The sequence below is a fragment of the Dryobates pubescens genome, chromosome 8, assembly GCF_014839835.1.
Source record: "Dryobates pubescens isolate bDryPub1 chromosome 8, bDryPub1.pri, whole genome shotgun sequence".
In the NCBI taxonomy this organism is placed as follows: domain Eukaryota; kingdom Metazoa; phylum Chordata; class Aves; order Piciformes; family Picidae; genus Dryobates; species Dryobates pubescens.
Window position 1 is genome coordinate 8034922 of NC_071619.1, and position 25157 is coordinate 8060078.

General features: G+C 45.1%; 1 protein-coding gene across 2 annotated transcripts in view; it reads right to left on the reverse strand.

Moving 5' to 3' along the window:
• Positions 1-25157, reverse strand: part of RBM20 (RNA binding motif protein 20) — a 115881-nt gene that overhangs the window by 41565 nt on the left and 49159 nt on the right. The window lies entirely within an intron of this gene.

Genomic DNA, 25157 nt, shown 5'->3' on the forward strand with positions numbered 1-25157 from the left:
CCTAACAGGTGGTCCAAGGGTGCTCCTTCGCACATGCAACTCCTATCAGGAAACAGCGGAAAATTCAGGGGAAGGAGGAGGAATTAGTGAAACCTACGGGGCTTTTCTACAGCCTGTCACATCACCTCTTGGCACAGGCACCCTCATGCTCTCCTCTGCATCTGCATTACATTAAACAGGATGAAGAAACACAAACCAACTTTCACTCGAATTTGAACTCTCCATTTCATGTCACCCTCCGGTCAGTCACGTGAAACACATATGGCGAGTTCAGCCTGGGAATTGTGCTGGGACCTTTCCGGCCAGGAGCAGAGCTAATCCTCACCACTGCCCGCATATGGCCTGTGACTGAATGCTGCAGGTTCCTCCCCGCTTGCAGCTGCTGGCCCAATCGGTGGCATGGGCAGGGCTGGCCAACTGCACTGTGTCAGCAGATGGACTGGCATTTTTTCCACCGAGTCAGAGCAGGCCAATGACTGAGAAAAGCAAGGCGAGTAACGCAGCGATTTGGTTTCAGACAACGCTACCTAGCAGGCAGGCTGCATGTCTGCCTGGAGATCTCTCTGGAGATGGAAAAGATTCACTCTCTCAGCTCTATGGTTTTCCCTAACCTGTCATCAGATACTCGTGTTTCACTTTACACCCAGGGAAAGAACTTGCCCCAAAACAGTAGTGTTCTAGGCAATTTGGTAAATCTCATCCCTGTGGCATGCCCTTGCCTCATCTATCTGCTGAGCTGGGGAAAAAGAAACAACCCCCTGCCAACCCTGAGGGAAGACCTGTCATTCAGAATAGATCAGTTGAAACCCTCTATAATGCACCTTTCCAGTCTTTTTTGCTGCCTTAGACAAAAGTGGTCAAAAAGAAATGTTACTTTTCAAAAAGAATCCACTTCAGAGAGAGACAGTGCAGCCTCCCCACTGACTTATTTTCAGCTGGGAGCCTCTTCATTGTTTTCAGACAGGAATGATGTGCTACCTTCAATATCCACTCTTGTAAGCACACTCAAGGTCTCCCAACTGCCTGACGACCTCTGCTAAGGTAATACCGTGCTTCCAGGGGCTGGTGAGACTAGAGGCAGGCCTTGAGTATTATTGGGGGTAAGGGGAAAAAAAAATATCATTGAGGCTACTGTATCACCAACAAAGCCTGCAGAGGTAAAAGTAATGCAGCTAAGAACAAATTTTAACTGAGCAGTGGGCACATGTGGTGAAGAATCATTAAGCAAAAGGCAGTAACATATCTGATGAGGAGCTGTAACTTGTGGTGCAGCTTTTAAGGAGATTTTGCTCTCTAATGCTCTACTTGTCGACTGTTTAGGCACCACTTTCTAATTCAGGCATCAATCTTTTAATGTAAATTGTCTAACATAACCTCTGGACTCTGGTATCTCTTAATTCAAGAAATATTTCAGATTTTACCCCATCTCTGGAGCTTCTGGATCACAGTATTAGTGTTACAAAAGCCATCAGTACGTCATTTGGAAAGCATCCTGAAGAGTCAGAGGCATCAATGCAAGCCAAGCAGGGATGTGACAGATCGATTTGAATATTTAAACAGCAGAATTGGAAAGAAAGGGGGGGGGGGGGGGGGGGGGGAAATGGAGCAAGATCTCCAGACATGGCAGCATCCCATCACAGAAGATTACTGAATAAATGACACATCCTGTTGCCTGGATGGAACTTGAGCTGAAAATCTCCTGGCATAAACCATCATCTACAGGGTGGGGGTTGGAAGAGCTTCTCTCCATATTCCTCAAAAATGAGCTTCAAAGTCATATTTTCTAGACCACCCTAAGAAATGGGACACTGGCAGACAGACAGAAATGTGGTTAGATCTGATGTAAGAATTTCCCTATTTCTGTAACCATCAAATAAGTTCATTTGGAGAAGTTTGCTACATCCATCTCAGTTTTCATACTGACAGTAAACAGAGCACTGCTTTCTTCCCTCGAGAAAGCCGACATAAAGAAGCTATCTTCACAGTCCATGCAGAAAACTTCAGATGTAATTTTTCTGCTTTTACTCACAGCCAGTCACTCTCCCTGAGCTCTCATCCTGCTCCATACAGCAATATTCAAACAAATAACTGAAGAAAATCCAGCCACAATTCCTTTTGCAGCCTGCAACACAGCCGGATTTGGCCAGGAGATCAAGCCAGCTTTCTTACTAGGACTGGAATCAGACAACTTCATCTACAGCTTCTTTATGCCTGACAGGAAAACTGCATGTCTGTTTCACGTGTCTATATCTCAACCAACACATTAAAGGCCAAAAACAACTCCACTGAACTGTGGTTCTAAAATGTTGGGGTGCTTGGACATCAACATTTTTGGGAGGACCACTAGCAAATCCATATGAAGTTCACAACATAACACCGAGAAACAGCGACAGACCTTATCATAGTCTTCTAGAATTGTGGGTGCATAATCTTTTTAATATCTATTACAGGCCCATATCAGCATTTCTGCCTTTGTTTTTTGGTTTTTTTTTTTTGGTTGCTCAAGTTTTTGTAGAGAGTAAGGTGTCAGAGATTGGCAGCACCAAATCTAACTGCTGATATAAACTATGCAGACTACTGTTAGGGTCGCTCCTGCTCCCTGGCATCAGAGCTGCTGGACTGAGTTGTAAAACCTGGTTTGGGGAGGCTCAAAGCACCCGCTGAGCATCACAGGATGACACCTGTGTTACACCTAAGGTCAGATTCTATTGTTGAATGGTCCTTCCCAGTCAAGAAAACCACCACTGAGCTGAGCTGACGAGCGCGCTCAAACCCCTGAACGCCCAGAAGGAAGCGTGCAGGATTTGCTCGTGTGGCCACCATCCACGCTTGTTCTGTAGCTGGTTCAGCTACTGTGTTAATCAAATACTTTAATACAAGTATTTCAGCTCCATAGAAAATATGATTTAGCAGAGAAAATAGATTTTAAACAGGACCAGTAAATCCCCAGTCACTCATGTGTGCAACGTGGGCTAAAGACCTTTCACTGCAGAGAAACGCTGACCTTCTGCACTACTGCTGTCTGGTCCCCATCTCCAACCTGATGACAATCACCTGCTTTAATGATCTTTTCCCTACTTTTCTGTCATTGCTAATGAGTTTTGCATTGCAATCCACAATGAACACAGCCCCTGTACTCAGCACTGGTTAGACCACACCTTGAGTACTGTGTCCAGTGCTGGGCTCCTCAATTTAAGGACACTGGGATACTTGAATGTGTCCAGAGAAGGCCAGCAAGGCTGGTGAGAGGTCTCGAGCATAAGCCCTACGAGGAGAGGCTGAGGGAGCTGGCGTTGCTTAGCCTGGAGAAGAGGAGGCTCAGGGGAGACCTTATTACTGTCTACAACTACCTGAAGGGAGGTTGTAGGCAGGTGGGGTTTGGTCTCTTCTCCCAGGCAACCAGCCCCAGAACAAGAGGACACAGTCTCAAGCTGTGCCAGGGAAAGTTTAGGCTTGAGATGAGGAGAAAGTTCTTCACAGAAAGAGTAATTGGCCATTGGAATGTGCTGCCCAGGGAGGTGGTGGAGTCACCATCCCTGGAGGTGTTCAATAAGGGAGTGGATGTGGTGTCTGGGGCCATGGTTTAGTTGTCATGAGGTATTAGGTGTTAAGTAATAGGTTGGACTTGATGATCTCTTAGGTCTTTTCCAACCTGGTTGATTCTGTGAAACAATCTGATGGATGGGACAGCAGCTGAAGATAGTGTAAGCATCAAGCACAATTATAAAGGCATCTTGGTTAGTTTTGAGAGGTGCCTTCTGTTTCAATTACCTAATTGGATTAGCTAAAATTCTCCTGCATAACAGGCCGCTCTTGAAGTCTCTTTATCTCATCAAATACAGTAAGCCTTCGGTCAGGTCTTCTGACTGTGATCTGGCCTGTGGTCTCTGCGTCAGCAACATTTTTACATGGTGCTGCCCCTTCATTTTGCTACTGAAGGCAAAGCCTCCATTCATCATTGGAATTTGAAAGAGAGTAACACACACATTAAGCTCTGCTGCCTGCTCCAGCATTACCATATGGACAGCTTAAAGAAGGCTACCTCGATGTCACTGAAATAAACTCAGTAATGAAACATTTACTTGGGTTTTCATAGAATCAATAAGGTTGGAAAAGACCTCAAAGATCATCAAGTCCAAGCTGTTTTGTCTCCTTTGGCCATACATCTGGAAAAGGACATGGCCAGCTAGGCTTTTACAGACACAGGATGCTGTTTACTGCAAGATACTGTGTTCTGCTCAGCTCTTTTTCACCTAATGCAAGGCACTGGTTTGGAACAAATTACAAGCATTGCAGAGCTGCCATCGATTTGCAGCAAAGATTAATTAATTTCCTCCTCTAAGAATGAGTGTGGCTCAACATGTGAAGCTCCCACAGCCCAGCTCTGCAGTATCTCTGTCAGGAGCACACAGAGGTACGCAGAAAAGCTCTTTCCCTGTCCTGCATGTCAGTCTTGGGGGGTGTGATGGAGACAGCCAGTCCCAAGTGCCATCTGCCACGCTACATGTGAGCATCACGCTTTGCTGGCCCTTGCATGCCTGGCTGGATTAGCCGATGTCAACAAGACAGTTACACCCTTCCCTATATGGGCACATGCAGGGTGTCCAATTCCATATGCACCACGGGGGTGGGGCTGGAGGGCTGGAGACCTTGCAAAGCCACACAAATCAATTTCTGAGTCTTGAAACAGGCTCAGGGGCCCTGGGAATAAAGCCAGCACCTTCCCCTGGGGCTGTCAGACATGCTGAGCGGATTTTGTCCTGAGCAGAAGTCTCCTGATAGCAAGGTGTAAAACAGCCCAATCATAGAATCAATAAGGTTGGAAAAGACCTCAAAGATCAAGTCCAACCTGTCACTCCAATCCCCCCTTGAACACCTCCAGAGACAGTGACTCCACCACCCCCCTGGGCAGCCCATTCCAATGGCTAACAACTCTCTGTGAAGAACTTTCTCCTCACCTCAAGCCTAAACTTGCCCTGGTGCAGTTTGAGAGTGTGTCCTCTTGTTCTGGTGCTGGTTGCCTGGGAGAAGAGACCAACTTCCCCCTCAGGTAAGTAAGGTCTCCCCTGAGCCTCCTCTTCTCCAGGCTAAACAATCCCGTCTCCCTTTTGCTTCAGTACTGCCAGTTTCTTCTGGTTCCTCATCTCTCATTCTCCCTAGGTTTTGCTCAGCTGGCGTGGTGAGTACAGAGGTGTTTGAGCATTCAAAAAATGATGCTGAAGAGGAAAGGCTCATGGATCTGCTCAGTCTGGAGCATCTTCAGGTTCTGTATGGGGTGCATTTGTCACCAGCCCTACAAAGGCAGGAGACAGCAGAGAACAGAGCCAGATTATATTGGGCACTTCCTTGGCTCATCACATTCTATGTTTGCTCTGGAGAAGGCTGCTGACATGGAGTACAAGCAAGGATGTGCCAACGGCCCTCCTGGCCTCCTGATCTTCAGGCAACAGCAGGTCTGTACACAGATCATGCAGTGGAGAGGACAGAAGTGTTAAAAAGGAAGCTAAAGGCCTAAGATGGTAAGTCTAAGGGCTGAGCAGAGAAGGAAGATGTCAACAAGAATGCAGGCAGGATGGTTAATTAAAATACACGTTCTTCCATCTGATACATACTCTGTAAGAAAAGAAAGATGCTACAGTATTTTCACATAGAGCATCTGACTGTAAATATGAAACGCTGCTGCACAAACCCCACAGATATAAACCTGAGATTTAAATATCAATCCTAGCATATAGGATGAGCCATTTTAATAACACCTCCGCTCTGCCGCTCCCCAGGAAAACATGCTGATATGAGCTGGGAAATCTGAGGAGCAGCTCATGTGATGCAGACTTCTGACATTCCCCTAGACATGACTAAGCTTAAACAAGTGGCATTATCTGGTGTGTTTGAAAGCAAGATGTGAACAACATCGTCACAGGGCTTTTTCTTCTTGCTTTTTCTTTTGGTGCCACACAAAACTTTCCCATTTGGGGTTTGTGAAGTGGAAGATATTATGAAGAAGCTAAAACTAGCCTGTGGCTTTCATAGCCCACTGGAACAGGTTGCCCAGGGAGGTGGTAGAATATACTTACATAGAATATACATACATAGAATAAACCAGGTTGGAAGAGACCTTCAAGATCATCACATCCAACCCATCAACCAATCCAAGCCCCATCCCTGGGGGTTTTAAGGCCAGGCTGGATGTGGCTCCGAGCAAGCTGATCTAGTATGAGCGGTCCCTGCCCATGGCAGGGGGATTGGAACTAGATGATCCTTGAGGTCTCTTCCAACCCTAACAATTCTATGATTCGACAGTCTTGCCAGCCTGAACTTAGAAGAGAGTGCTGAGAGTAAATACCACGAATGTAAAGAACAGTGGTTCTGTGAAAGCACCTAGAACTGAGCTTACACTGTAGCTCACAAAAACAGCTATGATTCCTGTTACAGAAAACTCAACCGGGTCTAGAATTAGCACCCAAAGCATGCACTCTTAGTCAGTTTGCAAGTTTTACTCATTACAAACACACTGATGTTTAAAGTCTGCTGCTTCCTAAGGCAGAATTAAATGGTGGGGCTTCACAAATGCTGTTTCCCAATCACAAAAAGTGAGGAAAAAGAAAATGAAAATAAACCTACGATGTGAAGTCCAGATGCAGTTGCCCTCAGGAACACAAAGCTCAAACACCACCTCAGCCCCTGTGCAAGCACACCCTACAGGCTCACAGTGGTCTACCCAGAGTTCCTGCATGGCAGTTTCTCTTATCATTAGCATGTGATTAAAAATGGTCACCAGCCAGGTCAGAGCTCTGAGTGTCAGAATAATTCCTTTAGGAGCAATAAAGCAGTGACACCAGCTGCCTCTTTATTGCTGAGTCCTTCCAAACACTCCATGTGTAGTAATTGCAGAGGCAGTTAACCACCCTCCTAAAGCTGACATAAACAGAAAGTTATTTATTTTCTTATTAGAATCATAGAATTGTCAGGGTTGGAAGGGACCTCAAGGATCATCCAGTTCCAACCCCACTGCCATAGGCAGGGACACCTCACACTAGATCAGATTGCTCAAAGCCACATCCAGCCTGGCCTTAAAACCTCCAGGGATGAGGCTCCTACCATCTCCCTGGGCAACCTGTTCCACTGTCTCACCACCATCATGGTGAAGAACATCTTCCTAATATCCAATCTGAATCTACCCATTTCTATTTTTTTTCCATTCCCCCTAGTCCTGTCACTACTCTGACACCCTAAAAAGTCCCACCCCAGCTTTCTTGTAGGCCCCCTTCAGATCCTGGAAGGCCACAATTATTAGTGGGTGTTTCCTTTTTTTCTCTTGGGGCTGGGGGAGGGAAGAATGGGGGCTGGATTTCATTGCATTTACACCATAAAATATGAGGGATTCCTCTCACTTTCTGGTTGAAATTGCAAACAGAAAAGAGGAACTTCAGGTTCAAAAGCCTTATCTGCCACTGCAAACCTTTTGTAATGCATTCTATCCTTTCATTAGTTGTAACTGTTTCTTGAAAGCTTTTAAAAGCATATGCTTTGTGGAGTTAAACACAGCCTCTTCAAACAGAAAAAATGCATCGGTTTGTAGCTAAAGAAATTTGTCATTTCTGATCATTGCTACCCATTTTCTTCCTAACATCCAGCCTAAACCTCCCCTGGTGCAGCTTGAGACTATGTCCTCTTGTTCTGGTGCTGGTTGCCTGGGAGAAGAGACCAACCCCCACCTGGCTACAACCTCCCTTCAGGCAGTTGTAGAGAGCAATAAGGTCTCCCCTGAGCCACCTCTTCTCCAGGCTAAGCAACCCCAGCTCCCTCAGCCTCTCCTCATAGGGTTGGACTCGATGATCTCAAAGGTCTCTTCCAACCTGGTTAATTCTATTCCATTCTAAACAGTGGTGATGCTTGCTAGCCGATACTGCCACCCCATGGCTTTTTCAACATTAGCAGTTTGGAAAAAGAAGGAGGGGGGGGAAAGGAAGAAGGAAAATAAAAGGAAGAAAAAGAAAGGGGAAAGAAAACCAAGGGGGTGAAAAAACAAAAGGCAGACGAGATGTGGTGTGGAGGTTCTGCCGTTCTGCTTCTGCCATGAGAACAGAAAGCACCTGGGTAGGACACTTCCACTGAAAAGGCCTTATGAAGAACTGCTCTATAAAATACAGGTTAAAAATACTCATTTTTAAAATGTGAGCACAGATCAAGTTCTCAGAATCTCAGCTGAACAGTCTTACTATTATCTCCAGCAATAAACACAGGTGAATGATTTACCTTCCATGGACACCACCTCCAGCACCCAGTACTCAGCCAGGCACTTAGGAAGATGACCCCCACCAGGAGATGGGACAAGCAGCTGTTTTCTCCTTCCCCTTGCACCCTATTCCCTGATCAGCAACAGGAGCTACCTCCAGGCAATATTTTTCCCATACATAGATTCATAGAATGATTTGGGTTGGAAGGGACCTTACAGATCATCTTAGTTTCAACCCCACTGCCCATCATGAGCAGGGACAGCCTCCACTAGACCAGACTGCTCAAGGACTCTAAGAACATCTAAGAGCCAACTACAAACATTTTTATGTTTCATTTTCAAACACCTTCAACTTGGTCTAATAGAAGGTGTCCCTGCTCATGAAGAGGGGATTGAGCCTTCTAGCTCAAACCATTCACAGGATCATAGGATGCTAGGGGCTGGGAAGGACCTCTGAAGATATTTGAGTCCAACCCCGCTGCCAGAGCAGGGCCATAGGATCCTGCACAGGTCACACAGGAATGCATCCAGATGGGTCTTGAAAGTCGCCAGGGAAGGAGACTCCACAGCCTCTCTGGGCAGCTTGTTCCAGTGCTCTGCGACCCTCACAGTGAGGAAGTTCCTCCTTATGTTGAGGTGGAATCTCCTGTGCTGTAGTTTATATCCATTGCCCCTTGTCCTATCACAGGGTGCAAGTGAGCAGAGCCTGTCCCCTGCCTCTTGACCCCCAGCCCTCAGATATTTATAAACATTTTAAAATCCCCTCTCAGTCTTCTCTTCTCCAGACTAAAAATCCTCAGGGCTTTCAGCCTCTCCTTATAGGGCACATGTTCCAGTCCTTCAGTCATCCTGGTAGCTCTCTGTTGGACTCTCTCGAGTAGATTCCTATTCCTCTTGAACTGGGGAGCCCAAAACTGGACACAATATTCCAAGTGTGGTCTCACCAGGGCAGAATAGAGGGGGAGGAGAACCTCCCTCTTCTATGATTCTCTGTGCATTTGCTGTGTCAGAAGCAGTAATAAAAGCATTCCCTTCAATGTAGCAGCAAATTGCTTTCCACATGCAATTAAAAGTAGTAAATAAATAATTCGTTTTGAAAACAAATTCGTAAGGACTTTATCTTGTACTCACAGCAGGAGAGCACTGTGATAATCGCAGGGGTTCCGACGGGTCTTACTGATGCTCCTAAGGCATCCTTCTCCCCAGACTGGTACTCGGTGAGCAAAGGTGGAACAACCACTAGATGGGGATGTGCGGCTTCAGAATGTAACAAACCCAAGCGGAACCTGAGTCACCCTCTGCCAGAAAGCCTTTTCAGAGTATTGAAAGAGGGGAAAGAGCCTGTGCACTTGCCTTCTCCTTGTCTTTCTCCGGATTGAGTGAAAAACAGATGAATTGATTCATACTGCACAAGGAAGAGATAGACTGACAAGTAGAACACAAGTAGAAAATGGTGTCAGGTCAGTGTGTGTATTCCCAAACTGACCTGAAGATAGTATCAAAAAATATCTAGACAAGACTAAACTGACAGTGCATCTCCCCTAACCTCCTGGCATGTTCTCACCATATTGACCACCTTTATTCTCTCTCTAGGTATCTTTTGTGGCTTTTGTCTGTTTGTCCTCTTTCCTACCCTGTTACTCCTCTCCAGCATGTGATGATCAAACGTTTCTGCTTCTCCATCCATATTTCAGACACTTGAACGTGTCCAGAGAAGGGCAACAAGGCTGGTGAGAGGCCTTGAACACAAGCCCTATGAGGAGAGGCTGAGGGAGCTGGGATTGTTTAGCCTGGAGAAGAGGAGGCTCAGGAGAGACCTTATTGCTCTCTACAACTACCTGAAGGGAGGCTGTAGCCAGGAGGGCATTGGTCTCTTCTCCCAGGCAACCAGCACCAGAACAAGGGGACACAGTCTCAAGCTGTGCCAGGGGAGGTTTAGACTCGAGGTGAGGAGGAAGGTCTTCCCAGAAAGAGTAATTTGCCATTGGAATGGGCTGCCCAGGGAGGTGGTGGAGTCACCATCCCTGGAGGTGTTCAAGAGGGGATTGGATGTGGCACTTGGTGCCATGGTCTAGTCATGAGGTCTGTGGTGACAGGTTGGACTCAACGATCCTCGAGGTCTCTTCCAACCTTAGTGATACTGTGATATTGTTTTATTCTCAGGTTACAGCTGCAACTTCAACATGTGTCCCCTGTCTCAAATGAGATACCCATTCCTTCATAATATTTGTATGCCTCCCTGCCATTCAACCCATGACAGAGCTCCTCCATATGTGTTCTCCCCCTTCAAATGGTTTCAAGGCATAAAGGCTCTATGTTCTTTGTTACCACCTTCAAACTCCTCACAGCACTACCAATGTTCTTTTCCTTCCTGCCTTGTCAGCTTTGGGGCCCACTTGCTTGCTCTTCCTCCTCATAAGTGCAATGCTCTCTGCATTGAAATCTAAGGCTTATTTTCCCCTTCATCTTCAAAACTCCTCTTCTAACATTTCCCTTCTCCACAGTGACTAATAGCAAGTGGCCAAAGGGGGGGAAAAAATCACAGAGAAACAGAGCAATGGGGAACTACTTGGAGATACTTAGAATAATCCATAGAATCATAGAGTTGTTAGGGTTGGAAGGGACCTCAAGGATCATCTAGCTCCAAGTCCCCTGCCATGGTCAGGGACACCTCACACTAGATCAGGCTGCTCAGAGCCACATTCAGCCTGGCCTTAAAAACCTCCAGGGATGAGGCTTCCACCATGTCCCTGGGCAACCTGTTCCAGTGTCTCACCACCCTCATGGGGAAGAACTTCTTCCTAACATCCAATCTGAATCTACCCATTTCATATTTTTTTTTCCATTCCCCCTAGTCCCATCATTACCTGACACCCTAAAAAGGCCCTCAACAGCTTTCTTGAAGGCCCCCTTCAGATACTGGAAGGCCACAATAAGGTCTCCTCAGAGCTTTCTCTTCTCCAGACTGAACAGCCTCAGCTCTCTCAGTCTGTCCTCATAGGAGAGGAGCTCCAGCCCCCAGCTCATCCTCATGGCCCTTCTCTGGACATGCTCCAGCACCTCCAGATCCTTCCTGTAATAGGGGCTCCAGAACTGGACCCAGTACTCCAGGTGGGAGTATGGTGTCATACACAATTCTAACATATGTCAAGAGAAGGATGCACAGCAAAGCAGGATTCCTTCTGTGTGTGCTCATCTGTACACATGTAGGTCATAGCTCATGATTGCAAGAGAACCTGGTTACACTTTCCTGTAGATGCAGGAATGGTACATCTGTGAACACAATTACTTTCTTTGAAAGAGGACTGAGAAGTTTACAACAGCTTTTCGTACAACAGCCCCACAGAAGGCACCTGGGGAAGCCTGTTAGAAATACAGACAGATTTGTGGGCACCTCCTTTTAAGACAATGTTATCTGAGGAGGAAAAAAAAAAAACCCAAGAAAATTGTTATTAAAAAAAAAAATCAATTCTTCCCTCAACCTAATGTGCAAAATCTTGGATCTATTTCTCAAGCATGAGATGTTATTAAGGAAAGAAAAAGTCTTCTCTCAATCTTGGATTTATTTCCTAGGCATCAGAGGTGAGACATATTTGGTCAGATCCAATCTATTTTGTCATGGCTTTCAACTTACTGAAAAGGAAAGGTAAGTGCAGAAAGCCCCACGGGCTCTATTCTTCACCTACCATTCATCTCAGCCAAATATTTCATCTCCACAGTACAGACTCAGTCTCCACTGGGAATCTGCTGTAACACATTTGAGGGCTGAGAAGATGCTGCTAATGTTCACATGGGGGCCTCAGTGTGTTTGCAGTACAAGACTCAGCCCACAATTTGCACATGGCCATGTCACACCACAGCAGCAGAGCAAAATTTTTCCATGTAACTCAAAATCAGCTCCCAAGACACAGTCACTGTATAAGCTAATCAAGACCAAATTGGGTTGCCTTAAATTAGCTTGCTTTCAACTCCAGGCACTGGCTGCAGTTTTCAGACTTCCATACACTGGTGCTGGTAAATGTTCAGACAGGCTCATTACAAACCCTGACACACTGTGCGTCTGACTGTAAAGAGGCATTTCACCGATTGCAAGGCACAGCATTGCCCCCATGCTCTGGTCCTGCTCAGTGCTCTGTGCAGCCAATTATGCTGTGGAATTCCCTCTCATCAGGCATGAAGAATATAATTCAGGGCATTATGCTTGAGCATACCAGCATCTGGGTGGGCACTTCGATTTATTAAAAGAGTAACTACATGTGAGCATCAGAAAAGACTTTAACTACAGCTCCATGAAAGTCCCTGTGCAGAGATCTCTCGAAGAGCTGCGGACAATACTCCCCAAAGGAAACCCAAAACCGTCCTTGGAATTACAACATCATCCACTACAGCAAGGAAGCATAAAACAGCTCATTAGCAGCCCTATCAAGTGACAGACCTAAAGCCAGCTCCAAAGTTGCCCACACCTGTCTGCCTATAGTGCCTGCCAAAAAGCCAAATTCCACCAGGGAAAGAATCCTTATCCTTCTTCTACATCTGGATCTTGCAACCCCAATATGATCCAGGGAACCACAGGTGTTAGAGCAGCAGGGTGCAAAGCTAAGGAGAAAAGATGAGAAGATGCTGCAAGATCCCTCCCCTTGCATGAGTGAATTCCACACTACTGTGTTTTGTATGTGAAAACCCCAAATGCCATCTGAAATATCTGTCATTTTTGAGTAGTAGTATTTTAAGCAGCACAATTTAAAGTAGTCTAACAAAACCCATACTGTGGTATTTTTAGTGCAGCTTGTTCTCTTATAGCCTGCAAATGCATGAGCCCTACTATTATCCTAGGCACACATTTACAGTAGGTACCCTGAGACTGTATTAATAACATAATAGTTACTGGGCATTTTCACACTGAACTCCAATATCACAGTTAAAAAGCCCTAAGTATGAGGAAGCTGAACAGAACTCTTGAAAGCAGGCCAGGAAAAATCTGTTTCCATGCCACCCTGAAGGATGGTCTGAATACTTCATTACTCTCCCAGGATCTCTTTTCTCAAAACAGTGGGGTTCCTTTAATATCCTTTATATACTGGCCTCAGGAGTGATCTATCCAGAAATCTGGTAATGAATCAGGAGAAATCAAACTAACAACTGACGTGCACACAGAAGGAGCCATCAGAGTTTCAGTGACTGATTTTTCCTGGTCTACAAAGATGATATGGGTATCATAAGGCACTCTGTAGAAGATGGGAACAGCCTCAGTTAGAAACCAGACACGTTTGCCCCAGTGGAAATCTTCTCCAGTTGTGGCAAGCTGCTGCAGAAATGATGATAAACACAAGACTACACAGCATGGTAGAAAGGGGAGAGGGATGCTATTTTGTAGACAATTCAGTAAGAAATGTCAGCTTTCTGTAATGGTATCTTGTAAGTGTGGAAAAGGATTCCCCTCTAATGCCAGCACTGTTTGTTTCTCTTCTGATATAATTAGCATTATCATCATCAGAATTTGCTGCACCTTTGCAGCAAAGACATAAAGCTAGGTGGAACAGAGCAGCAGTACACAGTTGTAATTAGACCAGAGCCACAGATCCCATACAACAGAGTATCAAAAAGCTCAAAACACCTCACTGCCAAAACACTGCAAGGCACCACACTAAGTCATTTTCAAGCCTATATACAAGATTGTTTTCAGAAGAAATTACAATCATGCAAGAAGAAAGTGGTAGAAGAATCCTTCCTGATTCTTCCCTAGATCACAGGATGTTAGGGGTTGGAAGGGACCTCTGGAAACTGTCCACTCCAACCTCCCTGCCAGATCAGGATCACATAACCATAGAATCTAGTGCAGGTCCCACACAGGAATGCATCCAGATGGGTCTTGAAAGTCTCCAGAGAAGGAAACTCCACAACCTCTCTGGGGAGCCTGTTCCAGTGCTCCGTGACCCTTACAGTAAAGAAGTTCCTCCTCATGTTGAGGTGGAACCTCCAGTGCTGTAGTTTGTATCCACTGCCCCTTGTCCTACCACAGGGTGCAACTTACAAAGTTGGTTCTTTTTCTCATATATTAAACTAGGATTTAAGTTTGATCCCAAATAACATTGCACCTTTTAGGTGAAGGCATGTGAAGAGAAGACTGGGGACTTCTGTTCCTGGGAGAGAAAATGATTTCACGACAGCCTCATTTCCTTGATCATTTCACTGCAACTTCCCTATTGCCTAAAATTGCCCTAAAGACAGCTCTAGGCTTAATTTATTCTTAAAAGAAACACATGGTTTGATGTAAAGGAAAGATGCAGTAATACTGATGGACCATTTCATCTCTTTTAGATTACAGGGACCTATCTAGCAGAAGTTTTAAGATACAATAAAGATCCCAAAAGGAATGTCTGAATGGCAGCATCTGAGCTCCCACCTGCTTCTCACCACAGGCTGGTTATGGATTCAGCAGCTGGCAGAGGCACCCTAACCAGCCACTGAATCTTCCAAATTTTGGAACAAGCCTGCATCAAGAGGAGGAAGGACAGAGCATTAAACAGGTTTAAGAAGGGAGGCAGCTGTCCTGGGAGCAGCATGAAGAGTTCAGTAACGCAAATGGCTGTGTTCCTGGCCCACGTGAAAAGGGACCCCTATGTGAAAGTGGGCCCACTTGAAGGACACAAGTGCTCAGGAGCCCATGGAGTTGTCAACAAAGTAGAGATTTGTTGCAGTAAGAAGTAACAAATCATGGCAAAACACGTGTGAGATGCGTTCAAAAGGCTTCTACACATATGTAGGAGGGCAGTGACTATGAAGAATTTGCTTTCTAGGTTTCCTCTCCCTACCACGGCATTGAGATCTTTTAAACAATTTCCCACTCAGTGTTCTGCCTTTTACCTTAAGAAACATGCAGAAAGTTTCAAGAATCCCTGGCTCTGGGAAGAGTCTATTTAGTAAGAAATCTCCTAAGGCATATCACTCACAGTAGGTTTTATAATTACCTACCTTACAAAGATAATTACAGTCAGATCCATGACAAACAGCTGCAGGTTCTTCCAGCACTTGAAGGACAGCATCCTTAAAGAAACCCCTGGCATCTGTGGCTGTAACCCCACTTGGGAGAGCCCAAGGTTGTACCTGGCTGCTTAGTCACACACAGGGGCTGAAAGTTAATGCACCAGCTTCTGCCCTTTCACTGCTGAAGCAGAACTTCAAACCTCACTGCCTGTTTGGGATAAATGTAACCAATTAACCCAAGAGGTTGCTTGGGGATTTTTTGTTTAATGTACTGTGCATAGCTAGTGTTGAGCTGCACAGTAGATGGCAGTAAATCTTCACTTGCCACCTTAGAAACACTCCAGCCTCCCTCCAGAATCCAAAGAATCTCCTGAATACATTTATGGCAGTTTTTGACAGACTGTAGGAGTAAACTCCTGCTCAGCTACACTCATCTGCAAGCTTTCTCATCAACCTTTTTCCCTAGGTGTGCACATATGTGATTGTACTATTTCACACGTGGTTAATTCTCACAGCTCTTCTATTACGGAGAAGCAATGGGATGTACCTGCAGAAAACTGGCTTATTCCACTTGCAATAAAATCCCAAACCATATGAAAAGTAAAACAAAGGATCCTTAATCACAGTTGCAAATGTGTTGACACATACAAGGTGTGGAAGGGGAAAAAAACATATTTGGTGTTGCTGACAGTATGTCAACTAGCATGACCAGAAAGAGAAGCAAGCTGCAGCATGTGATTTGGGCAACACTTTGGGACACAGAATTTTATCTCCATTTAGATTTTGTCACAGCAAAGCACCCTCTTCCTGCCAAGCCTTTGCAAGGCTCTGGATCTCACTTCAGTTCTCAAATGCTCATCACTGAGCCTCTTCTGCCAAAGGTGCTGTTCTAAACTTTAACACGCTCCCAGTTCTCAAAAGGTGCATTTGCTAAATCCTTTTACACCTACAGGTGTCAGCTCCTAGTCACTTGCAGGGCACATGAAGCCATAAAAATTGAGCTAAGAAAAGTGTTTTCTTGGAGGGTCTGACCCACAACACTGATTGGTATAATTATTCCCAGTTCCCTGCCTTGATCTTTCCATCAGGCCCAAGATGAGGCAAGGCTTGCTAGACTACTTTTAAGTTCACTGTCAATTATGTGACCACAATACCAGAGAAATTCTACCATTCATACCAGTGAAGAAAACAGCCCTGTAAGTGCCTTCTCTTCACACAGTATCCGTCATCTGAATGAAGTTCATCTCCAAACACACTCTTAGGCCTTGTTGTGTTTCAGAGACTCTCATTAAAAGCAGTCAGAAACCACAAAACAATCACTCTTTACTTTGGGCAATACTAATTAACCCAGATTAATATCCAACTAACTTATAACAGCACACACAAACCTGTTGTAGGTCACATCTTTCTGATGGACTGCATTCCAAAACTATTTTGGTGCCAGCTCACACATTCCCAAAAGTGCCTTATAAACCACCTTGCAACCATCTGTAGAAGTCTCATAATGCATCCAGGACTGAGCACTGGCCCTCTGGGAATTATGCACTAGCATTTAAGATCAGTACCCCAGCATCTGCACAGGGTGGTGTGGAAGTGTGAAATCACTGGGACTCAAAACAGAAATGTCTTCTGACCATGCTTCGTTTACATGGAAGTCAGTTAAACGACTACACAGTATCACAGTATCACAGTAACTAAGGTTGGAAGAGACCCCAAGGATCATCAAGTCCAACCTGTTCCAACAGCAGTTGTGCTTCTCATGAGCAGCAGTTCAGTTGCCTGCAGAAGGCAAGTTGCCTGCAGCATTGCAGTTGCCCCTGCATTGCTCAAGGCTGGTGGGGCAGCAAGGACAGAGATTTACACCAGGACTGGCAAACAATACTGCCCTTGTGCTCCCTCTGTTCCGGCGTGGGATTTGCATGCAGGGAGTGAAAAGTGCTTGCAAACAATACAACATCTCTTTGACTGAATAATGCTGTAGATTAATTCCTCTTGTAATTCTGAAGTACTCTTATTTGACTTTTCCTACTCTTTTAAAAGAAGACCCATCAGGAGGCCTAGCAGCTGCTTACTGCAGAAACAGAAAGGAAAGAAAAAGCCACCTATTAACACTAGAATATTAAGTCAGATAAGCTGGATGTGTCAGGTCAAGTCCAGTCTACTTGAACCCAGGAAAAAAGTTGAGAGGAAATTATTGACAGGGAAAATCTGTACATTTTGATCACTCACCTGGTACCAGCCAGGGCAACAACTGCTGAAGTTGTCATAGAATCAACCAGATTGGAAAAGACCTTAGAAATCATCAAGTCCAACCTAATACCTAACACCTCATGACAACTAAACCATGGCTCCAAGTGCCACATCCAATCCTTTTTTGAACACCTCAGAGTCCTGCATCTGAGGAGGAATCATAAGATGCACCACTACAGGTTGGGAGGTGATCTGCTGGAGAGCAGCCCTGCAGAGAGAGACCTGGGAGTCCTGGTGGATAACAGGTTATCCATGGGAAAGCAATGTGTCCTTGTGGCCAAGAAGGCCAATGGGGTCCTGGAGTGTATTAAGAAGAGTGTGTCCAGCAGATCGAGGGAGGTTCTCCTCCCCCTCTATCTGCCCTGGTGAGACCCCATCTTGAGTACTGCGTTCAGTTTTGGGCTCCACAGTTTAAGAGGGACAGGGATCTGCTGGAGAGGGTCCAGTAGAGGGCTATGAGGATGATTAGGGGACTGCAGCACTGCCTGATGAGGAGAGGCTGAGGGACCTGGGGCTTTTTAGTCTGGAGAAGAGAAGACTGAGAGGGTATTTAATAAATGTTTATAAATATCTGAGGGCCGGGTGTCAGGAAGGAGGGGACAGACTCTGCTCACTTGCTCCCTGTGATAGGACAAGGAGCAATGGATGTAAGCTGCAGCACAGGAGGTTCCACCTTAACACAAGGAGGAACTTCTCTACTGTAAGGGTCACAAGACCACTGGAAGAGGCTCCCCAGAGAGGTTGTGGAGTCTCCTTCTCTGGAGACTTTCAAGGCCCATCTGGATGCATTCCTCTGTGACCTGAGCTAGATTGTATGACCTGTTCTGGTGGGGGGGTTGGACTCAATGATCTCTTTGGGGCCCTTCCAACCCCTGACATCCTGTGATCCTGTGACCTCCAGGGACAGTGATTCCACCACCTCCGTGGGCAGCCCATTCCAATGGCAAATTACTCTTTCTGGGAAGAGCTTCCTCCTCACCTCAAGCCTAAACTTCCCCTGATGCAGTTTGAGACTGTGTCCTCTTGTTCTGGTGCTGGTGGCCTGGGAGAAGAGACCAACCTCCACCTGGCTGCATTCTCCTTTCAGGTAGTTGTACACAGCAATAAGGTCTCCCCTGAGCCTCCTCTTCTCCAGGCTAAACAATCCCAGCTGCCTCAACCTCTCCTTATAGGGCTTGTGCTCGAGGCCTCTCACAAAGAGAGTCTGTCTTTGGAGGGGTGTAAGGGCTGAGCTCACTTAAAGCCGGTATCAGTAGTGTGCATGCAGATAAAGTGAACTCTGAAATGTTCCATATAAATGAAATCTTAAAAACTGGAAATTATCTTAATGGGGGATGTCTTAATTCTTTTCAATCCATCTTTTCCACCTCTTATCATCTGTAGAAATGAAGTAGAAACAAAAAGTCCCTGTGATGAAACACGCACCTATAGGGGTATGTCTTTATGTCAATACGTACACGTGTAGCTGCAGACCACACAGCACTGGCTACCTCGGTCCTCCTAGACAGTTTAACTCATTTTAAGGAGCAATGCTTTGCAAAACTGTTGTTCTTTGCAGGTCAGGGGACCTGACCTTTCACCATGAAAGTCTGCCCAACTTAACAGTCCAAGTCACTCACTGTCACTGTGGTAGATAGCCATGCCTTCTTTTCTTCCTTTAGATGTTCATAGCATTGCCAAAAGAAGAAAGAGGAAGAGTTTGCTTGAAGCTACAAATGAAATCCTTTGTAAAAAATGGGATGTGCAAAGGATCTCAGTGTTTACAAGACACCAAGCAAGAACACGAAGGTTGTACCTGAGAAAGATCTCAGAGCTCTGAGTTGAAAATTAAAGGGTTTGGTCTACCCAGAGCAAACCCATTCAAAATTAAAGGGTTTGGTCTACCAAGAGCAAACCCTTCACCTCCTGGCCCCTGGGCAAAGCCCCACTGGCTTCACACTGCTTCTCAGCTACATCCTCATCAAAAGCACAGGCTCCTCTACACCACTGGAGGAATTTCTGCCCAAGCCTCTGGTTCAGCTCAAGGTAACATGAAGCACAGAGGAACCCTGCTAATTGCGACCTGGTATTTCACAGCTTACAAACATGTATCTCCCTTCCCAAATGCTGACTTGAACACCCTAAAAGGCCAAGAAACCTAAGCTTTAATTGTCCAATTTTTATAAAATCCCTTCACAAGACATTCCTGTATCTTCAAAGCAACGTGGGTAGAGCTGCAAATCTGCCAAAGAAAAAGATGTAATTCACTTCAATCGAATACAAGTTACAATTAACATTTGTGTGGTGGTGATTTGCTCCCTCACTAACTCTTCCAGGCCGCTGAAGCATGTGTTTAACATTCAGTGGGCTACTGATGGGTGTATGCCAGTGGAACAACTCAAGTGTGGTTGGACTTGATGATCTGAAAGGTCTCTTCCAATCAAAACAATTCTGTGATTCGATGATTCTAAACAGCCACTTCTGTTGCTTCCAGCATAAGCAATACTGGAATTCTTTGGCAGATTTAAGCCCTGGTCACTACAAGTCAATGAAGCTCTGTAGTATGGAATTCTATTTACATATTTACTCCAGAGCAGCTTTTGCTCCACCCTTACTGTAGGATAAAGTGTTCAGGAAAAGAAAGCAAAAATCCTTGCGGTGACATGTACACACTCTCACTTTAGAGGAGCTAATCTTTCAGTATGAACAAAATGAGCTAGATAAGCATCTCTTCACACTCCATTAAGCTATGAGCCTCCTCCATATCAAAGACAAGCATACAACAGCTGAGTCATACACAGTATTTATGTGACGTCCACTTGCCCAATAAAAATGGCCTTACAGAACCTAAAGCTCTTTGGCCTGAGGGGAAACAACAGAAAAGTCTCCAACGCTGTGACAGCAAGCACACAAAGATACAGACAGACTCACAGACTTGTGACCTTTATAATTACACCCCATCACCGGCAGCTCACTACTGTGTGGACAGCCCTATTTATGGCAACAACAAATCACTGCAAGTTAGTCCCTGTCTGAGAGCCTGGAAACTGGCATACCTGAACTGTCAAATATCTCAGCATTCCTCACCTGGTGCTTGTTTTGCTCTAGTGAGACAGGAAAATCGAGGTCAACCCCAAATGGTCTTGGTTTTAATTCTGTCTCCGGTGTGAGCAACACAAAAGGGAAAGGATAGGATGCCCCAGCATAAGGAGCCAGCACTCAGCGCTGACTACTGGTGTTCAAGCTGTTCCCATGATGGGACAGAAACAGGACTTTAGCAAACATCTTTGTTCATGAGTCAGAAATCACAGCAGAACAGGGAGCAAAGCAGTTGAGGATGATGAGAGATTTATACCGCTGTTTATCACCTCTCCCCTTCTACACTGCCTTCCTGCAGAATAAATGCAATTCAACTTTCCTATCTCTACCTAAAAACTGCTTGTTCAAGCTTTTTCTCCTTTTGCAAGCTTTAGTTCAATTCTGACACACTGCCTCATCTGCCTTCTCCACTGCTCCTCCAACAATGCTGCCCCAAATCACAGTTCTGTAAAGTTTCAGGTTGGGCATTCAGCTGGGTCACCCCATGTGTGTGCCACAGCCTGGGATGCTTCACCCACCTATCCAGGTAATGTGCAGCTGCCCAGAGCAAGACAAGCTTGAGCTAAGTAAGTCAAGGGTAGGAGAAGCAATTTGGGTTTGTCTCCATATGGTATGTTGCAGAGGCAAATTACCTTTGCTATTACAATAGAAATTATTGCAATTTAAATATCTTGCAATTTAAATATCTGTTTCTGAACTTAACTACCTTGGATTTGGCATTACAATGTGTTAACAAGGGCCCAGCTTGCTACATAAACTGAGAATCATAGAATCATTAGGGTTGGAAGGGACCTCAAGGATCACCTAGCTCCAACCCCCCTCCCATGGGCAGGGACACCTCACACTAGATCAGGTTGCTCAGAGCCACATCCAGTCTAGCCTTAAAAACCTCCAGGGATGAGGCTTCTAACCACCTCCCTGGGCAACCTGTTCCAATGTCTCACCACCCTCATGGTGAAGAACTTCTTTCTAACATCCAATCTGAATCTACCCATTTCTAGTTTTGCTCCATTCCCCCTAGTCCTATCATTACTGGACACCCTAAAAAGTCCCTCCCCAGCTTTCCTGTAGCCCCCTTAAGATACAGAACAGAATTAACCAGGTTGGAAAAGACCTTTGAGATCATTGAGTCCAACCTACCATCCAACACTTATCTAATCAGCTAAACCACGGCACCAAGTGCCCCATCCAGTCTCTTCCTAAACACCTCCAGTGATGGTGACTCCACCACCTCCCTGGGCATCCCATTCCAATGGCCAGTCACTCTAAACCTCCCCTGGTGCAGCTTGAGACTGTGTCCTCTTGTTCTGGTGCTGATGCCTAGGAGAAGAGACCAACCCCCTCCTGGCTACAACCTCCCTTTAGGTAGTTGGAGAGAGCAATAAGGTTTCCCCTGAGCCTCCTCTTCTCCAGGCTAAGCAACCCCAGCTCCCTCAGCCTCTCCTCACTGGGCTTTATCAGAAACCAAGGCATTTATTTAACAGATCTGCCTTTTCATGCATGAATTCTAGCCCCTCTACAGTTGCTATCTGGTACCTCCCATCAACCATAGATTTTATTCTCTTATTTTTAACTTTCTAGACAGAAAGGTTACTGAGTGGGAGAAGTACAGTAGATATTCTGCAAGTGATTCTTAACTCCCTATTTAATTTATACACTTCTAATTTCCCCCCCCCCCTCCATCAACTCTGCTCTAAGATTTTCCCCACAGTGATGAAACTCAACCTTTCTGAAACATCCAATCATCCTGTTACTCATACAAACCAGCATATGCCTCTTCAGTGGGAAGTAGGTCATGCTCACTGGTCCCTAGGCAACCACCAAATCTCACTCCCTTGATCTATTCATCTGCATCCCTGTTCATGACGTCCGACAAGGATTCTGCTGGCATTGTGTGCGGTGCTTTTTGTATTAAAAGATTGTTATCTGGTTTTAGCAATGCTAAGTGTGCTACTATTGGCTGCATCAGATCTCTGACATACAGTGAATGGCCCACTTTTAAATATTCTGTACCCATTTTCCTTCTCCCACACATTGCCATATGAGGGACTGCTTCCCACCAGTCTCTGGTTTTATTTAATGGATTCTTTTCCAGAACTTGGTTATCAAATTAATCCTTATGCAGTCAAAACGCAGTGGATGTGAGTCTCAGCAATTCTTTAATACTATAACATACAGCATAATTTCTTCTATATATATATAGAATACATAGAATAAACCAGGTTGGAAGAGACCTTCAAGATCATCACATCCAACCCATCAGCCAATCCAACCCACCTAGACAACTAACCCATGGCACCAAGCACCCCATCAAGTCTCCTTCTGAACACCTCCAATGATGGTGACTCCACCACCTCCCCAGGCAGCCCATTCCAATGGGCAATCACTCTCTCTGTATAGAACTTTTTCCTAACATCCAACCTAAACCTCCCCTGGCACAGCCTGAGACTGTGTCATATATATATATACACACACACATATATGTGTGTGTATATGTATATATATATACACACACACACCCTTCCTTTCTGAGCACGGATGGCCCCCAAAAGCAGAGGGAAGTTACAAAATACACCCTGTAGCAAACTGCACTGCACCAGACACAAACAAGCAGCACCTTTGAAAGCATAACAAATGAATGGGCACCATGTAGCAAGGCAAGGACCAGAAAGCATGATGACAAAGCCTCAGCTTAGGCAGATGTAAATTTGTTCCCTTGCAGGTGTTGCATCAAGTACTCAAAGCTACTGTTCAGTTGAGAGAAACTTACTCGGGGCTGGCTCAGCCTTTGATGTATCACGTGTAGCCATGCAAATAGCTCCCCAAGGTCTCAGCAATACACATTTCTTAAAACCACTGAGAATATCAATTCCTTCCTGCTGGTCCCTCCACACCCCACCAGTGCTATGTGAGCAGTTTCTCACGTGTTTTTGTAACGGATCCATTTGTTCACAGGAAGTTTGAGCTCAGTTCTTAGTAAGAGCACATAAGCTTGTACATTAAATGTTAATTCAGGGTCTTCATATTTGCTTCTTATAATGCCCAGACAGGCTTTGCCTTTCAGTTTCTGAGGTACAGGCGGAGTGCAAGGAGCTCTGCAGTGTCTTGGAACGTGGCCCAAAGTCATGCTTGGGCTCTACTATCAGGATGAATTTGGTTGGCTTATAAGGAAACAGTTTATAAGCCTGACAATTATCTTTGCTTATAAATCAGGGCTACAAAGAACAAGAGGATGCTTATTTTTTCCTGAGCTACACCTAGAAATATTTGCACAGAGAAGAGTGGAAAGATAAGGAGGTCCAATTTGCAAATCTGAAATTAGATGACGATTGAGAGACTAAAGTCAGCTACTAGGAGATGGATGTTAACATGGGAAAGTAAATAACTTCATTGTATCACAGTCACATATAAATAAATTAAAGATACTTTCCCTATTGACATGGTCTGCATTTTGCTTTAAAAATCAGTGGAAAGGAAATACTGAACAAAATACATTACAGGTAAAGGAAAAGCCTGAGTAGTGAATAGCAACCCATCTCTCTATCAGATCTAGTCTGGGACATACCAAGCTTTGAAAATTAGGCCTAACTGTCACTCAGAACCACACAGAATCACAGAATGTTAGGGGTTGGAAGGGACCTCCAGAGATCATGAAGTCCAAAATGGGATTAATGTGGGGGTTTTTAATGTTCCTGCAGGTGAGAGATGGGTATGAAACAGTATTTTTCCTATTTTTGGCTAGGAAAGGAAAAAAGAAGAGTGTTGTTTCTGGTTGTCTTAAGAGACACAAAGGAATAAGGAAAACTTTCATTGTATTGTTTAAAACTGGCATTGGGGTCCCACTGCCTCAGATGAGATGATCATGATACACCATGAAATAAAATCACTGACTAACCCCAGCCATCACCTGCCCCAGCCCAGGTAACAGTCATTTCAGGCACGCAATGTCAAGCAGCTTTTTCCCAACAGGTACTCAGCAAATGCATCAACAACATTAGTGAAGTAGACACAGGTTAGATTTTCACTGGGGAAAGAAGGAGAAACGTATCTAGACTTTTCTCCTCACCTCAATGTAATTGCTGCACTAATTGCAGCCTCAGTATCAGCATCTGACATTAGCTCTCCGGAGCAGCAAGCCAAGAAGCCTAACAATAAAAGGCATTTAGGAAAGCTGTTTTCATTCCTCTGTATCCTACTAGTTCCAGAGCCCAGGGGTTTGGGGCCTTGACTGGTGTAAACATAGCTGCAGCCTTTAAAACCTGCTGGGCATGACCGCCTGCAGACACAGCAGATTTCCATCTGTCTTCATCATCAAGCTGTGGCTGTCAATCCCACCAGCTTCACGGGAAACCCTGGTGTTACCAATCAGCTTAGCCTACTGTGCACACGCCACACAGCTACAAGCCATAAAATTATTGTTTTTACAAGAGCAGTGGATTTAAACTCGCCCAACCCCACCGGTGCAAGAAACGCAAGGCTACCGGACCAAGAGAAACACAGACGTGAAACTATGAGCACCAGCATCTTCGGATGCATCCAGACACTGAACCTACAACATGTATAGAAGCACACAAAACCAAACCAAGGCAAAACAAAAGGTATTCTGTGT